Genomic DNA, 6,052 nt, shown 5'->3' with positions numbered 1-6,052 from the left:
GTGTACTTAAGTCCAACCAGTCACAGCACACCCTACATTGGAGGAAAACACAGAGAACATAAATGTGGCCGTGGTCCTGGACCTGGTCCTGGGCCAAGACCAAACCATGTCTCTTTGTCTCCAAACTTTCTATCGCTTTCATTATACTCCATAGCCGGACAGAAACAGGACACAAATCTCCCTGCTCTTCAAGAGAGAGAAAGGATAATTACTATATAGCTCTGCTATACTTTGGTACCTTAATTGGGCACAAGCTTGGCTACCTGTTTTAGGGGAAGCTATGCTCCTCTCCGAAGATAATGTTGGAGTATCACTTAACTGAATGCTTTCCCCCCGCTCCACCCGCCCCCTAGTATTTCGAACATGGCAGAAGGAATATTTTTTTAACATGGTCAATAGCCAAGTTCTTCATCAAAAGGATCACATTGCAGTTCCAAGAGCTAGTGTGAGGTTTGTGCTCAGAATGGAGTCCAGTAGTAGATGCTCCTATTTTGAAGGCGACCTAGAAGGGTTTTTTTCCTTCTAGTTTTATTGAGGTTTAATTGACATACAGCACTGTATAAGTTTATGGTGTACAGCATAATGATTTGAGTTACATCATGAAATGGTTACCACAATAAGTTTAGTGAATATTGCTTATCTTATATAGATTAAAAATTAAATAGAAAAAAAATTTTGCCTTCTGTTAAGAACTCCTAGGATTTACTCTTTCACGTATAACATAGAGCAGTGCTAATTATATTTATCATGTTGTACATTACATCCCTAGTACTTATTTATCTTATAACCGTAAGTTTGTACCTTTTGACTGCCTTCATCCAATTCCCCCCTCCCTCCACCTTGCCTCTGATAACCACAAATCTGATCTCTTTTTTATGAGTTTGTTTTTGAAGTATAATTGACCTACAACACTATGTAAGTTCCTGTTACACAATGTAGCGATTCAATATTTCTATACATTACAAAACGATCACCACGATAAGTTTAGTCACCATAACCTAGAAGTGGGTTTCAGATGAAGAGAACAGCCGAGATCCTAACAACACAGAAAAAGGTCAAGATGTCCCATAAGGGAAAACTATCCAGGGCCCTTACCACAGTCCAAGGTAACAATGTAATCAGCCATAAGTCATTTTTTTGACATATCTGGTCCATTACCACTCATTTTTGCTTTAAAGCTTTTCTGGGGTGGCAACACAGCTCTTAAATACAACAACTGTTAGGCTTAAATCTATGTTATGATTCTGCCATTATACTGTATTTATGCTTTAAGTGAATGTCTTTCATTTATTTAAATAACCAGGGGACTTCCCTAGTGGTCCAGAGGTTAAGACTGCACTCCCAATGCCGGTGGCTGGGGTTCAATCCCTGGTCAGGGAACTAGATCCCGTGTGCATGCTGCAACTAAGAGCTCACATGCTGCAACTAAGAAGCCCACACACCGCAACTAAGAAGTCCACATGCCACAACTAATGATCCTGCATGCCGCAACTAAAGATGCTACAAGGAAGATCCCGAGTGCCGCAACTAAGACCCAGTGCAGCCAAGATAAAAAAATAAATATTTAAAAAAACATTAAAATAAAATTTAGAATAGATTGTTCTGATGTTGCTTCCTGAGGGTGGCTCTGCCGTGAGGAAGGAGGTGTTTGCCTCCAAAGCTCCTTCTTTCAGAAGGAATCACATGCTGTAGCTGGTGTCAGCTTAGTCACTGCTGAAACAGAGGTGACTACTAAGAATTTGGGTGTATGAAGTGCTTCAGCCTCCTCTGAGATGCCATGAGCTTTGCAAAAGTGTTTAATAATAACAGATACTAATATTTATTCTTTGCTTCCCTAATTTGAGGAAACTACTTTTTGTGGTTTTATTTCAATTCTTGACAGAATATTAAAATTTTTTTAAATGCTAAAGATTTGTCTATATTGTGTCATTTTCACACATTCTTGACTAAGAACTGACGTCTCAGTTTTCATTTCCATAATTTTCTCGTGTTTTATGCAATTTACCTCCAAGGACAAAAAAAGTCATTCTCTAAAAACTATGAATTTTAATCATATTTTAGGGCTTCCCTGGTGGCGCAGTGGTTAAGAATCTGCCTGCCAATGCAGAGGACACCGGTTCGAGTCCTGGTCCGGGATGATCCCACACGCCACGGAGCAAAAAAGCCCCTCTGCCACAACTACTGAGCCTGCACTCTAGAGCTTGTACTCTGCAAGAGAAGCCACAGCAATGACAAGCCCGCACACCGCAACCAAGAGTAGCCCCCGCTCGCTGCAACTAGAGAAAGCCCACGCACAGCAACAAAGACCCAATGCAACCAAAAATAAATAAATAAAATAAAATTAAAATAAAATGTATTATTCTCCTTTCTATAAGTGCCCATTCAGGGTCTCTTGAATCAGGTTAGAACTCCTGAATGTTTGCTTCAACACTTTCCAACATTTCTTTCATCTTGGCATTTATATCACCAAACCTTTGACTTCCCAGTTCCCTCTTCCAACTCCAGGCTTTGTTTCTATCTGTTAAGGAAAATTTACACTTTGGAAAATGCACCCTTCTTTCTGAAACATAAGATTCACATTCTCTGTGAAGTCTTTTTAAAAATTATTTATTTATTTATTTATTTAGGCTGCATTGGGTCTTAGTTGCAGCACGTGGGATCTTTAGCTGAAGCATGTGGGCTCATAGTTGCGGCATGCGGACTCCTTAGTTGCAGCGTGCATGTGGATCTAGTTCCCCAACCGAGGTTTGAACCCAGGCCCCCTACATTGGCAGCGTGGAGTCTTATCCACTGGACCACAAGGGAAGTCCCTCTGTGAAGTCCTTCTTGATAAGCCACACTTGGCTTTGTGTCAGCCCCCAATGTCCTAGCCATCCCTCAGTATCCATGTTCACATACCTTTCCAAGATTTGAAATGTACTCTCCATGTTTTACAAGTTGGTGAATGTGTAATTGCATATATGCATTATCCTATTTCTCCTTCTGACTCACCTCGTCAACTAACAACCCTCTCAAGGAAGAGATCCAGTGTCCTTAGAACATTCAGTAAGCTAAATATAATGACCCAATAGGTAAAGAAGGTGATGCATATCATCAAGGCAGATCAGAGACACCAGTTAGAATGGTGAACTGGAAAAGGACATCAAGAAGATAGGTAAAGATAGAAGACAGACACTGTACATCATTGAGACCATCAGATGACATACATGCCTGTAAGCTGGTGAGCAGCGGATCTCTCCCCTGAGAAGTGTACTAAGTTCTTCCAGGTGCAAGCTGGTGTACACATGCTTTGAACTAGGACACAATGGCCAGCTCTGTAAAGGGAAGCAGGGGGTCTTCGGTCCAGTTTCTATCTCCTTCACTGATTCATTATCAGATGGTGAATAACCATCTTCATTCCTCAGTGTTTAACTCTATTCGCAAAATAGGTATTTTCATTTTTATACTCACTCTCTAGCGGATCTCTAGTTCGATAGCTTTAAATATTTCTCTTCTGAATTTGAGACTCATAGATCCATCTACGTACTCTACATCTTTACTTGGATGTGTCTCTTGGGCATCTTAATATAACCAAAACCAAACCCTTGCTTTGCCCCCCCACCCTCCGCTGGCTCCGCCCTATTCCAGTACACCAGTACATGGCAACTCCATTCTTCCAAAACCATGACTTAGACTCATCTCTCATAACTCACATTCAATTGACCAGCAAATTTTGCTGGATCTACCTTCAAAATATATCTAGAACACAGCTGCTTCCCACCACCTCCACAGATAACATCTTGGTCTAAACCAACAAAATCATATACCTGGATTATCACAATAGCCTCTTAACTCTTCCCTTGCTTCCATCCTCAACCCCCTATAGTCTACTGTCTACACAGAAGCTAGCCTGATCACTTAAAAAGGAAAGTCATATCATAACACACTTTTTTTAACATTTTTATTGGAGTATAATTGCTTTACAGTGGTGTGTTAGTTTCTGCTTTATAACAGAATGAATCAGTTATATATATACATATATTCCCATATCTCTTCCCTCTTGCGTCTCCCTCCCTCTCACCCTCCTTATCCCACCCTTCTACGTGGTCACAAAGCACCGAGCTGATCTCCCTATGCTATGCGACTGCTTCCCACTAGCTTTTTTTTTTTTTTTTTTTTTTTGCAGTACGTGGGCCTCTCACTGTTGTGGCCTCCCCCGTTGCGGAGCACAGGCTCTGGACGCGCAGGTTCAGCAGCCATGGCTCACGGGCCCAGCCGCTCCGCGGCATGTGGGATCTTCCCAGACCGGGGCACGAACCCGTGTCCCCTGCATCGGCAGGCAGACTCTCAACCACTAGCGCCACCAGGGAAGCCCTAGCTCTCTATTTTACATTTGATAGTGTATATATGTCCATATATACACTACCACTCCCTCACTTTGTCCTAGCTTAACTGTCCCCCTCCCCGTGTCCTCAAGTCCATTCTCTAGTAGGTCTGCGTCTTTATTCCCGTCTTGCCCCTAGGTTCTTCATGCCTGTCACGCTTCTTAAAACCCTCCACTGACTTCTCATTTCATTCTAAATAAAATCCAAAGTTCTTCAAATGGAATTCAAAGCTCAACTCACTTTTGTTCTAGATCCCTTTGATCTCACCTCCTAACACATACCCTCTTATTTATTCAGCTCCAGCCACAAGGGGTTCCTTCCTGTTCCTAGAATATGCCAAACCACTTTATCTAATATGCATTTGATCCCACACACCACTCTCTAGTCAAGCACCATGCTTTATTTTTCTAAACAGCACCTATCATTACCCAACATATATTTTTTTGTTTTGTCCCACTAGAATGCAAACTCCATAAGAGTGCAGGTGTTGTCTGTTCTGTTCACTGCTTTCCCCCAACACTTAGAACAGTGCTCCTATATGCAACAATAATTTCTAGGTATGAAATTCAAAGGATTTTTCATTTCATTAAAAACAGGCAAGAAACAAACACGGATTTTAGTTGCTCAGACACACAGTCTTAAAATATCAAAAATAATTTCAGAATAAAGCTAGATTCCACAACATCCATCAGGAGTTTCAACTGAGGAAATGATGAATGACAATGTTCAAACATACGGGCCTTTCAGATGCATCAGAATCACAAGCTCGTGGCAAGGATCATGTGTCCCAATTAAGTGAATATCTTGTTACATATTCACCAGCTCATAAACAGATAATGAACCAGAGCAGACTGCCCTGATGACTCTTGGAGGAAGAAAGGAATGACATCACTGGAGACCCTGAAGGCACGTGCTCAGGCAGATGGCGCGCGCGCGCGCGCGCGCACACACACACACACACACACAGCCTAGGCTGTGACTGCTGAACCCCATGCTGAATGACAAAGAAACCTGTCTCATGACCAGCTATCAGGGGAATTCTCTGAGCCAGACAGTCACCTCTAACTCTTCTGCCAGTTAAGGCGAAGGGGCCTCTTTGTGATCAGTGTGATGTTACACTCCTCAAATGTGTAGTTATGATAGCTTTTCTTAAATGCTTATTCAAACATTTCTTCGTGAATAAGGGAAGGAAATGGGATTTGTTTAAATTCAATTTCTAGGTCCAATGCAATCTATTATGGCTGTCCCCAATACTGAACCCCCGGGTTGTCATCAGTACCCCTCCCCACACAGTCCCCTCAAACTAGTCACAGCCTCCAGATTGAGCCCTGAATCTGTAACCACTCCAAACAATACTCCCCAAAGTGCCAACGCCCTAAACAGACCCCCTGCCATCACCAACCACCAGAGAACCCTCTTCTGTCATCCATACCTACAAAATCCCCCTGTTGTCACCAACGCCCCAGGCAGATTTCCCTAATGAATAGTCCTCTATAAGAGCCCTATCCCATCAGCCAGAGCCCCACTCACCCCTTCCCCTTACCAACGTCCACCGAGACCCCACTACTGTTACCAGTTCTCGAATATCCCCTCCCCGGTCACCAATATCCCTCACAGACTTCTGTCACCAACTTCGTCATCCCCACTCCGCCGGCAGCCCCTCTCACCGCCCACTCCTGTCCCGCCCC

Source organism: Mesoplodon bidens (genome assembly GCF_964165515.1).
Source record: "Mesoplodon bidens genome assembly, chromosome: 18".
Classification (NCBI taxonomy): domain Eukaryota; kingdom Metazoa; phylum Chordata; class Mammalia; order Artiodactyla; family Ziphiidae; genus Mesoplodon; species Mesoplodon bidens.
This window is presented reverse-complemented; position numbering follows the sequence as displayed.